Source organism: Syzygium oleosum, unplaced genomic scaffold (genome assembly GCF_021117445.2).
Source record: "Syzygium oleosum isolate NSW1041296 unplaced genomic scaffold, Sole_v2.1 Sole_v2.13, whole genome shotgun sequence".
NCBI lineage: Eukaryota > Viridiplantae > Streptophyta > Magnoliopsida > Myrtales > Myrtaceae > Syzygium > Syzygium oleosum.
The window spans coordinates 501,229-514,560 of record NW_026607497.1 but is presented as its reverse complement, the minus strand read 5'-3'; positions in this window follow the sequence as shown (position 1 = coordinate 514,560).

The following is a 13,332-nucleotide window of genomic DNA, read 5'->3' as shown; positions in this document are numbered from 1 at the left end:
AAACTAATATCACAACTCACCAATTCTAAATCCATAATAAAATATGTGTAAAATATCAAAAGTGAATGATATCTTTTCATCAAAACTTTTTACATATATGATCAATCTGTTAGGGCTAGTGCTATCACCTAGAGGGGGTGAATAGGTGATTTTACAAATTAAATGATTTAAATGTGCGGAATGAATATAGTCGAGGTCAACAACTTGTATGATTAATATCAAATGGATGCATATGACAAACTTATATATAAATTATCGTCAGATGATTGCGTCTGATAACTAAGACGATGTTCTGACGAACTTATTTAACAGATATGTATGCAATATAATATCAGCAACAATAAATAAAAGTTTAGGGATAGAGAATACTGCAAACAGATCTTTATAGTGGTTCGGCTTTATTGAGCCTACGTCCACTCTCCATGCTGGCAGCCTGTTGGCTGTGTTTCACTATTAAATCACCAGACGATTACAAGAGTAGTGTTTCTCAGATGATAGACTACACTATCACGTACACTCTTCACTCAAGTAATTTTCTTTCTATAAACACAACGTGGAGAACAGTAATCACAAGTGTGTAAGATTGAAGCTCTATTCAGACTTTGAAATTCTTGATTCTGGTTCTTATATCTTGTACGACATTTACACTCCTTTTATACTCCTCTACTTCCAATCTATCCGTTGGACAGTCTTCAGAGGATTGATCTCCAAATCAATCCGTTGGAGATTCTTCCCAAAATAGGATGCATAGCCGTTAGAAGAAGAACCATTATCTTCGAGTGATTTGATCGCCCATACAATCAAATCAAGGTTTCCATAAGTGTAGTTCTTCGTATTTGAGGAACGATCTTGTGATTACCAATTTGGATATTTTAAAATATCAATTTGATTATCCTGCATAAACTTGCCAAAAATAACACTCATTGAGTCTGACGAGTAATTTTGAGTCTGATGACAAAGTCCTTTCATCGACTAAGTTTGATGACTCAGCATTTACCTGCATCAAATAACTTAAGTGTAATTATGGTTAGTAATAGATTGTTTTGTCACGCCCCGAACCCCATCGAGCACTCGACACACCTCTTTGGTCAAATAACGCGACGTCCCAGAATATCGCCTACCCAATTCAACTTATCAGAGATTTAAAGCATCAGCGAAAGCTACAAACACCCAGATAATAATTGACTAGGGATAAAAGGGAGAATAGACATTTATACTTATCCAAACTTATACAATATCCACCATATACAACCATATCATATACATGCACACTGAACCTCCAAACTATGCACCACCGACATAAAAAAGATCAGTAGCCTGGGTACTCTATCTGCCAAAAATGGAACACTTCAAAAGGCCTACACTCATCTCCTAAAACTAACCCCTACGCCCCCTGGATGGCGTCCACTCCGAGTCTGACTCCTCAGGACCCGAGTCTGAATCCCCTTGAGCCACCTGCTCCTCTGAGGACTCTGAATCAGCTTCGATCTCAATCGTGTTGTCTACATCACCCGATTCCGCTGGAACCTCCATCCGCTCCTCCTCATCAAACTCCTCTTCAGGTTCTTCCTCCGGCTCATTCTCTGGCTCATCTTCTGGTACATCCTCTGGTTCCATTTCCGGGTCTTCTTCTGGCTCATCTTCGGGTTCTTCTTTTGGTGCCTCTTCAGGTTCTTCCTCAGGGTCTTCTTCTGGTTCCTCCTCTGGTAGTACATCGAGATCCACTTCCATAGGATCATACCCTGCCTGTGACTCCTCCGGCTCCAGATCAGGCTCAACCACAGGAGGTTCAGGTGCTGCAGGTGCTGACTGTTGCCCGGACTGGGCAAGACTAGTATCCAGACTAGTCATCTCGCCGTCAGGAGGGGTATTGCTGACGGATCCCAATCCTATACTCCGTCAAATGGAACGTCAAAGCCACGGACGGGGCCAAACTCATCCAACCCGTACCTGAACATCCAGGTGGTGTAGGTGTGGGCCTACCAAAGAGGTAGCCCTACGTCTACCTAGACTACAGTAGTATGTTTGACCCAGATCATATTTTCGTCTATCGGGTACTCAACAACATTATGGTCGGTGTGCATCGGAATCCCAAAATGCTGCGGTGGTGGCGGTGGAAGGTTCATTGCTCAGCCCGGGGTTCTGAAATTGTTTGGTTGAAACAACCATGAGAACACTTCTCAGCAAGTACACACCCTAAACCCCACCTAGGCTAACACGTACCTCCAGACAAGACCAAACATGATATCACCCAATAAACACATCATGCACACAATTGCACTTACCTGGGCTTTTGATACGCATAATCTGCAGGTTAGTCTCAACTATATAATTTCCAATCACATGCACGTTTCAAATTAATTTCATGCCCGATACACAAGTCGAACACATAGCATTCCCAATTCCACATTCCACACACTCGTTCCTGCCTCATCACACTAATTTCATCCGACTCGCCAGTGACCCGCGTAATAGTACCGCCTCAGGTTCACTGCGACTAACTCATATCTACAACACTCTTTAGCCCGCGTAGTGGTACCGCCTCAGGCTATGTATCTTGCCCGCGTAATGGTACCGCCTCAGGCTCAACATCCACCACCTACGGCACAACCCGCGTTATGGTATCGCCTCTGGTTGGCCGTCTTCCGGTAATACCGGGCATCGTCCTGCGTTATGGTACCGCCTCAGGACGACACAATTCCCCGCGTAATAGTACCGCCTCAGGGACTTTCGTGACCACACATACAACATCACACACAATTTCTCATTTATTTGCTCGCTCGATTTACACGCCAACATGTCGATATACTAGCCAATCAAATCTGGCCCATGCACGCATATAACGGCCTACATTTCAATCAGTCAATTCACCATTCAACAAAGATACAAGGCCACCATCGGGCTCACAATCACAGCCACAATCATGGGCATAAATTCAGCATTTCCATGCTTATTTCAAGCCATAACAAACATCACAAACTAGCCACATCACAACACACAAAACCGACACAATTTAGTCCCTAAATCAAGCCATATGCTCATCAAAACAAGCCACAATTTTCAGCACCCAATTCAGTATCAATTCAGTCCCAAACCGTCACCATTTCACCACCAAAATTAGCCAACATCGGCCCCTAATTCAGTCCACACAAAATAGCCCTTACAGCCACTAATCAATCCCAAAACAGCCCCTAATTAACCCGATTCAGCCCCTAATCCTGTCCATCGATACCCGATATCCTAAATAGGGTTTAGGGGGCGACTTACTTGGAAATCTAGGCTAGCTCGGCTGAAGGGGAGGGGCGGCTGATCAGCGGCCACTCGGCGGCGGATGGCGACGGCGAGTGGCTGAACGGCGACGTACGGCGACGGTGAGCGGCTGGCTGGACGGCGGCTGAACAAGACAGAATAAGGATGATGGTGATTCAGTGGGGACAGAACAGGGGAGAGAGAGACGGTGAGGTGAGCGGCGGTGGTGAGGCGAGCGGCCACGGCGGCGGCGAGCGGCTACGGGCGTAGCTGATCCAGCTAGGCGGGAGGACGGCGGTGGCTGCTGGCTGGGCCAGATGGCCACGGTCACGGTGGGGAGGGGGGTGGTTCGGTCGTGAGGGGGAGTGAGGGAGAGAGAAGCCGAGAGAGGTGAGAGAGTGAGGAGAGAGAGAGACATTTGATTTAAATAGTCTAAGGTCAATTATTTGTGTCTAATACACATGCTAATTGACCATCATACCCCTCTCTCACAATTCCAATCAACGGCCAAGATTCGATCTTATCCTATGATCGACGGTCCGGATTAATCCTTGCCAAAAAATATCAAGGGGCAAAATTGGAATTTCACAAAATTCCCAAGGGCAAAATTGTCCAAAATTTTCTATTTCTAAAGCTAGTGTGAAATGACCAAAATGCCCCTCTCACTTTATACTTGGCCTTAACAAAGTCTCAGGGGTAAAACGGTCATTTTCCACTTCTCGTCAAAATTCGATTTTTCTGAAGGATTCGGACAATTCTAGGGCCGACTAAGCCAATAACAACGTCGTCCAACTATCCTGTCGTAACATTCATAATTTTCCAGGCCCAATCTTGGTCGTTAATTAAGGACCAAATTTAATTAACATAACTTGAGCATATCTTGAACTAACGGGTGGCTTTTGGGGAAACTCGCACATTTGACCCGTGGCCGATACTGAATCAAGCCACGTTCAAGTTCACTCGGATCGTGACGACCTCGGTTGTCACTTAATTGCGAGGGTCGATGCTAGTTCCGACGGGTGCAATCGTTTGGTATAGGTTTAGGGTCATTCGTCAGTTCATCTCGTGGTCAAGCGGAATCACCTGCGATCCACTAATATGACAGTGGCGAATTGATCCCTAACTATCCTTAGATCAGCCTACATTGGCTTAAAATGTCACCTCGACAATTTTTATGATCGAAAGTCGATTCACGATCGAGTTTCTTTGGTCGCGCGAATTTAAATCCCTAATTAGCCTTTCCGTAACGGTTAGTATCCTAGGAGTGATCAATTCCGGGCGAGATCTAACTACAAGCACGTCCATAAACCATTCATTTCATAAATCCCAAGTGGGTTGGATTTCAGAATGTCACATGTTTTGTCATTCCTCGAAACTCATTAGGGACTTTGCTCAACATTCTCCCCCTTTTTGATGATGACAAAACTATCTATATGTGATGTAAACAAAATATAGTCTATTCAGATGATATAACTTTCGAAGCATATAAAACATTGTTAAGCTCTGAAATATAGTAGTTCATATTCTGCCAGCAGTTCATATTCTGCTGCTCCCATACTTCATATTCACATCCATCCTTTATAATACTTCTCCCCCTTTTTGACATCAACAGAAAGAATAAACATCATAATCAATAAAAATGCAATAAGAGATCAGTATTCAAAGTTGATAGACAAAGTTCACATCATAACCAAAAGTCAGATAACTATTGTCTAATCATAAGGCAATATTCAGAGTTCACACCAAGTCAAACACATAACAAAAATCAATATTGAAATTTGAAACAGATAGATCAGGAATGATAAGATAGGAAGAGATGTAATCAATTTTGCGAATTTTCTGGAGGGGCTGAGGGTCCTGCCGGTTCAGATGAAGAAGTTCCAAATGGCGCAGATAGGAAAGACGCTTGGACAAGATGGAAACTAGAAATTTGGTTTAATCGTTGCTCAATATGTGATGAGAGCTGATGAATCTGGCCTGCAATGTTAATTCCTGCAATTTGTACATCAGTTCTAACTTGAGCCTTCAAATTGTTGAATCTGGCTGCCATCAAGTCCTTGATCTCCTGAATTCCTTCTTTGAGTTCATTGCGAAGTTCCCGAACTTCATTCTGAACTGCAGCTTGTCTCCATCTTAGATCGGTAATGGCTGCATGGTCTAACATGGATGAGGAGATGTTGTATCCAGAAGGAGTATGAGTGGTCTGAATGTCAACAGATGTTGCTTCCTTCCCTTTGCCTCTTGGTTGAGCTTTCAGATAGACTGTTTTCACAGTTATTGCCTTCAAGAGAAAAGTTTGCAGAAGTTGCTGCTGAAGGAGCTGCTTCTTGTGCATTTTGATTGTGGTCATTATCCTCAACATCTAGAGCATTTTCTTCTTCAAACTCCTCCTGCATTTCAGCTAGATTAATGTTATTTTCCTTATCATTGTGAGCATTTTCTTGCTCAAACTCCTCATGCATTTCTGCTTCATGATCATGTTCAAACTCCCCCTGTCTTCTAGAGGGTTCTTTCTCAGCCTCTTTCTCAGCAGTGGCCATTGTCTCTTGCTGATTTTCCATGACTACTTTGTTGATAATTTCACTAAGTGAATTCATCAAGTATTCCTCCTCTTCTCGCAGTCTCTGAATTTGAAGCTGAATGACAGCATGTCTGTCTGAATGGGCTTTGTATTTGGAATCTTGAATAGTTAGCCATTGCATAAACCTTGACTCTTCAAGGCTTCGTTCATCAGCTTGAGACTGTTCAGCAGATTGGTCATTGGATATCTGCATCTCATGAGAATCACTGGCCACGACTTGAGTTCTTTTGGCTAGTCTGTCAGTTTCGGAGGCTGTCGGCTGTACTTTCCTCTTTCTTACTAAGGCTTTAATTGATTCCTCCTCATCAGAATCATGAAAAATGTTAACAGAGCCCTTGTTTTGTGCACTCATCACTTCTGTAGGAATAATCTTACCCTTCTTATCCTTCCAATTTTCACCATCAAATCTGTATCCCATCTTAGTCATCATGAGTTCTCCAACAGTCATAGTTTGAAGAGGTTTACCTTTGAGTTTTGCTGGAATGGAGATTTTCAAATACTCAAAGATAGCGGTGATCAAATCTCCATAAGGGAGTTGACCTTTACTCTTCTTAACAGTTCTATACATTTGAAGGAGAATCATATGTGACAGAGAAATAGGAAAGGAGGTTTGAATTGCCCAAATCAACTGGGCCTCATAGCGAGAGACATCGGTTTTGGAAGAACCTTTGGGTTTGAGACAATTGATGATGATTTTGTGCAGGACAATTGAATTTAGAGGAAAAAGAGAGTGAGATACATGAGATGTGGAGCCTCTGATGAAAGAAGAGTCACCAGACAGAGATCGATATGCCAAATCTGAAGTGATAGGAATAAGAGAGAATTCTGTATGTTTTACTCCTAGAATGGCAGCGAGATCAAAGGCTGATAACTTGTAATCTTGTTGAAAAATAGAGAACTCAATTTTAGAAGGAGAAATGAATGACAGATTTGAATAAAAGTAAGCCGTAAGTTCTGGGTAGACTTTGTGAGGGAGAGAGCACATTCTTTGAAAATCAAGATTTTCAATCAGACGCTGAATTTTGATATTGAAATTTTCAAAGAAGCTGAAGTCTACAACTCTGTTATTCATTATTCCTCTTGCTAGAAGAGAGTTGTAAGCAACTTGATGAGTTTTGTTTCTAAACAAGCTGTCACTTTTCTTGTCATCAACAGGAATTCCAGAAATGGGAAAAAACTCAGCAAATAGTTTTTCATCATTATCCTCCTTCCTACTATCAATGTTTCTGCTTTTCTCCAAAGTCTGCCGTTCCTCTTCACCAACGAATTCTTCTCTTGCAACATTCGAAAGTTCTCCTACTTTCTCTTTTCCTTTTCGAGAAACTCCTTTCTTTATGGTCATAGGGGTTTCCTCAACATTAGAGGATTATCTAAGAATTATCCCCTTTTCAGCAACAGGCGATCTTCCAAGTCTTATACCCTTCTTATATTCCTCCATAACTTCACGCTCATACATAAAACCTAAGGTTTTACATACGGCATTTACCGTACTCTGGTCACTTCGATTTTCTCGAAGTACTTTAAGGGTTTTTACCAGTCGTCTTGCCATAACAAAACGATCACGTTCTTGAACACGGATACATGTAGATTTATTACCTGCAGACGAGTCTTGCTCAGAGCCCGAGTAAGATATCGATTTTCTCTGTTTCTCCACCTTTGTCTGCTCTGGTGAACATTCCTGCGATTCTGTTCGATCGTTTGGAACCCTTGATTTCTTTCTTTGATTCAGTGGTTGATTTCGGTGCTTTTGAAGAGATTTTTGAGTTTCCGAAGTGAAAGATGAGATCTTTTTGGGTAAATCGTGTTTTTGGAGATCTTTAGGGTTTCAAAGAGTAGAATGTGTGTTCGAAGAGAGTGTGAGAGTGAGAGAGAAGATGAAAAAGGTTTTAAATCGAGGAGTACAATATATCGGTTTTTATAAAACCCTTTTTGGTAACTGTCAATTGACAGTTATGGGAAATTTTGGAAATTATATTCCGAAAATTTTGGGATTATAATTCTCAAACGGTATCAATCAAAGCAACTAATTTCAAACAATCACGATATTTAAAATGTATGAGATATACATACCTTTTATAAGATGAGTTGCGCGCCAAAATCAGACACTTCAAATATATGTTTGATCAAATAAGTCATCAAATGCAATGAGAGTTTATTCTGCATATCTCAATAAAGTGGGTTAATGATGTTTAATTTATCTCTAATAAGCTCAAAACTTTTCTTCTCTAAAGGTTTTGTAAAAATGTCAGCTAATTACTGTTTAGTGTCTATAAATTGAACAATTATATCTCCTTTTAAAACATGATCATGGATAAAATGGTGCTTAATATCAATATGCTTAGCTCTGGAATGCAGAATAGGATTTTTGGTCAAATTGATGGCACTGGTATTGTCACACTTGATTTCCACAGTTGAGTCTTTGACATTAAAGTCTCTCAATTGTTGTTTCATCCAAAGAATTTGAGCACAACAACTACCAAGTAAGACATATTCTGCTTCTGATGTTGAAAGAGCTACAGTTTGTTGCTTCTTTGAATACCATGAAACAAGCATGTGTCCTAATAATTGACACGTTCCTGAGGTGCTTTTCCTGTCTATTTTGTAATTAGCATAATCAGCATCAAAATATCCAATAAAAGTAAAGTTTGATCCCTTAAGATACCACAACCCAAGTGTAGGATTGGTGCTAACATATTTGATAATTCTTTTGACTGCAGTAAGATGAGATTCTTTTGGTTCTGATTAAAATCTTACACACAAACAAACACTGAACAGAATATCTGGTCGTGAAGCAGTTAAATATAAGAGAGAACCAACCATGCTTTTATATAATTTTTTATCTACTGGTTTTCCTTTTTCATACTTGTCTAATTTAATGGAATATGACATTGGAGTATCAGTCTTTTTGCAATTTACCAAACCAAAATTTTTCGTAATTTCCCTAGCATACTTTTCTTGATAAAGAAAGGTGCCATTTTTGGTTTGTTTAATCTGTAATCCAAGGAAGAAAGTTAACTCTCCCATCATGCTCATTTCAAATTCACTTTGCATCATTTTAGAGAAATTCTTACACAATTTTTCATCTGTAGAACCAAAAATGATATCGTCTACATAGATTTGATCAATTAAAATATCTTTACCTTTTCTTTTGATGAATAAGGTAGTGTCTACATTACCTTTTGTGAAACCATTTTGTTCCAGAAAGCTGCTCAGTCTTTCGTACCAAGCATGTGGTGCTTGTTTGAGACCATATAATGCTTTCTTGAGAGTATATACCAGATCAGACTTGTGAGGATCTTCAAAACCTGGAGGTTGTTCTACATATACTTCCTCTTTGATGTGGCCATTTAAAAATGTGCTTTTTATGTCCATCTGAAACAATTTAAAATCACAGAAACAAGCATAAGCCAGTAAAATTCTTATTGCTTCTAACCTGGCCACCGGAGCATAGGTTTCATCATAATCTATTCCTTCCCCTTGTGAATATCCTTTGGCCATAAGTCTTGCTTTGTTTCTGATGACCTTTCCTTGATCATCCAGTTTATTACGAAATACCCATTTTGTTCCAATAACTGAATGATTTTTGGGTCTAGGAACAAGTTCCCATACTTGATTGATCTGGAATTGTAAAAGTTCCTCTTACATAGCTTCAATCCAGCTTTCATCTTTCAATGCATCTTCAACATTCTTTGGTTCAACTTCAGAGATGAGAGCCATTGTATTTATGACTTCTTTTGCTTTTGCTCTGGTTTTGATTCTTTATTGCCTTGTTGGTTTGATGATTCCTGAGCTTCATCAGATCTTTGATTCTGATCATTTTCACTTGTCGTCAATTCATCAGACGTTATGTCCAATTCTTCAGATGCTGGGTTTTCAGTGTCAGAATCATCTTGTTGAGTCTGAATTGTGTCTTCAAATTCGACATTTAACGATTCTTCCACTATTTGAGTATTTTGATTATATACTTTGTAGGCCTTGCTTGTTGTTGAGTATCCAAGAAATATTCCTTCATCTGACTTTTCATCAAACTTACCAACACGATCATTAGGATTTTTAAGAATAAAAAATTTACATCCAAAAATCCGAAAGTACGAAACATTGGGAATTTTACCTTTGAACAATTCATAAGGGGTCTTTTCAAGAATTTGTCTTGAAAAAATTCTATTTGAAATATAGCAAGCTGTTGAAACAGCTTCAGCCCAAAAAAGTGCTGGAGTTTTGTTTTCAAATAGAAGAGTTCTAGCCATTTCTTGTAAAGTTCTATTATTTCTTTCAACTACTCTATTTTGTTCAAGAGTATAAGGTGAAGAAAAAATATGTTGAATACCATTTTCATCACAGAAATAAGAAAAATTTTGATTTTCAAATTCTCTTCCATGATTAGATTTAATGCTCGAAATAGTGTAACCTTTTTCATTTTGTACCTTTTTGGCAAATTTTGAGAAATATTCAAATGTTTCACTTTTATGAATCAAAAAGAATACCCAAGTATATCTTGAATAATCGTATATAATAACTAAACAGTATTTCTTACCTCCAAGACTTAGAGTTTGAGTAGGTCCGAAAATGTCCATATGAAGCAACTGCAAAGCTCGGTTAGTGCTTACATAATTTATTGATTTAAATGAACTTCTTACTTGCTTACCTTTAGAGCAAGCCGAACATAATTCTGTGCTTTTAAAATTTCGTTCTGGCAATCATTTGACAAGTTTCTTGAAAGCTATTTTAGAAATTAACTTGACACTAACGTGTCCGAGCTTCCTGTGCCACTGATCAGATTCTTCTTTTATGGAAACGAGACATTGCAAGTCATCAGACTTTGTTTCTAGTAGGTAGATGTTTCCATGTCTTCGACCCGTAAATGATTGCTTGTTGTCTTTACTTATCCCAGAGCATTTGTTTTCTTGGAAAGTAATTCTGTAACCAATATCACATAATTGACTAATGCTAATTAAATTGAAATTCAAACCTTTAACAAGTGAGACTTCATTGATGATGAGATTGTCGATTCTGACAGTTCCTTTGCCAATTATTTTTCCTTTGTTGTTGCCTCCAAAGGATACACTTCCTCCTTTAATTCTTTCTAACTTAATGAATTTTAGAGGATCTCCGGTCATGTGTCTTGAGCAACCACTGTCAAGGTACCACTTGTTCTTTTTTTTTTTTGGTACCTGCAAAAGATAAGTAACTTACTTTTTCTTTGGTACCTATATTTTCTTGGGTCCATTTTGGTTAGGATCAGTCATTCTCAGAATATCTCTCTGAATAGGTCTCCAAACCTTTGAACAATCACTCTTAAAGTGATTTAAATCACCGCAATTTATACATTTTTGTGAAGTTTGACCATTGAATTTTACAAACTGCTTTTGAAAGTGATTTCTGTAATCAAATTTAGAAGGTCTTTTCTTTAGTCTTTCTTTGACATTCGGAAAAGAATTTTTCAATTCAGTATTTTTATCAAAACCCAGACCTGATTTATTATAATAAGGAATTTGAATTGATAAAATATGTTGAAGATTTTTAGAACCCATTGAGAATTTCTTGGTTATATTAGAAATGTCATTTTTCAAGAGTTCTTTTTCATTAGAGATGAGATCAAAAGTTTCCCTAAAAATATTTTTCAGATAAGAAATTTCCTTTTTCGGTTAATCATTTTCCTTTTCAAGAAAATCTTTATTCTTTTTGATAAGATTAAACTCTTTTTGCAAGAAATCAATCTTATCCTTTTGCGAAATATCTTGCTGTTTAAAAAGATTGTTTTCCTTTTTTAAACATTCAATTGACTCATCAATTTCCTTATTTTGAGTCGGACTTCTTAGAGACACAATCTCCTTCTTCAATATAGAAATCTTTTTGAAGGCAGTTTTATTAACAAAAATTAATTCATCAATATGATTTGCAACTGCTTCAGGAATATTTGAATTACTTACCTCATCTTCTTCATCAGAACTTGATTCTGAGTCTGATTTTGCCATCAAACAAATATTGGCAAACTCTTGTTCGCTTTCTTCATCATCTGAATCACTCCATGTTTCAGCTTTGAAAGCCTTCTTATATCGTTCATATTTTCCTTTGTTCTTTTTGAGAAGGGGACATTTAGGCTTTATGTGTCCGTTCTTTTTGCAGTGGAAACATATCACATCTTTGTTTTCTTCATTTTCGGCACTGGATTTCTTCTGAAAATTTAGCTTCTTGGCTTTTGATGGCTCAGAATTCTTGAATTGCTTCTTTGACTTATTCATCTTCACCTTCTTTGCCATCTTTCTCAGATTCTTGACCATTAGAGCTAACTCTTCATCTTCATCTTCATCTGAATCTATATTTGTGTCATCAGAATCAATGTTAGTTTTTAAAGCAATGGACTTTTTACCTTTGGGTTCTTCAATTTCTAAGAACTTTTCAGTTTCATAGGATTGAAGAGTTCCGATAAGTTCGTCCACCGTGAGTGGTATGATCCCCTGAGTTTCTCGAATAGAAACTTTAATGTTGTTCCATTCTTTTGAAAGAGATCTCAGCAACTTGTTCACCTTCATAGGTTCTGAGATGGGATTGTTTTGGAATTCAAGCCCATTTACTATCTCAGTGAATCTGCTCTGCATCTCAGAGATTATTTCATTTGGTTTCTGAGCAAAGGACTCGTACTGCCCAAGGAGAATGTTGAGATTTGTCTCCTTGACTCTTTCTGTTCCTTCATGGACAAGCTTGAGACGATCCCAAATTTCTTTCGCAGTTTTGAGATTTACAATTCGTTTGTATTCAACACTTGCCAAACCATTGTATATGGCCGTTTTGATTTTTCCATCCAGATGGATTCTTCTAGAAATTTCCTTGGCCGAGAGAGGTAAAGCTTGAGGTCTGATTTGCTCTCTAACTCCATCAGAATAAGGTGTTTCATTTTGTGCTTTTGAAGTTTCTAGGGATTTTGTTTCGTTCGGGATGATTCCATGTTCAATAATGTCCCATATGTCTTGATCTATTCCCAAGATGAATGTCTTCATCTTGTTTTCCCAGACACTGTACTCAGTTCCATTGAAATAAGGTGGTCTGTTATTGTGACCTGACTCAGCATTACTAGCCATCAAGAATCGTTAACTCAGAAGTTAGATAACACTTCAAAGAAAAATGAGCACTAGGCTCTGATACCAATTGTTAGGGTTAGTGCTATCACCTAGAGGGGGGTGAATAGGTGATTTTACAAATTAAATGATTTAAATGTGCGGAATGAATATAGTCGAGGTCAACAACTCGAATGATTAATATCAAATGGATGCATATGACAAACTTATATATAAATTATCGTCAAATGATTGCGTCTGATAACTAAGACGATGTTCTGACGAACTTGTTTAACAGGATATGTATGCAGTATAATATCAGCAACAATAAATAAAAGTTTAGGGATAGAGAATATTGCACACAGATCTTTATAGTGGTTCGGCTTTGTCAAGCCTATGTCCACTCTCCACGCTGGCAGCCTGTTGGCTGTTTTTCACTATTAAATC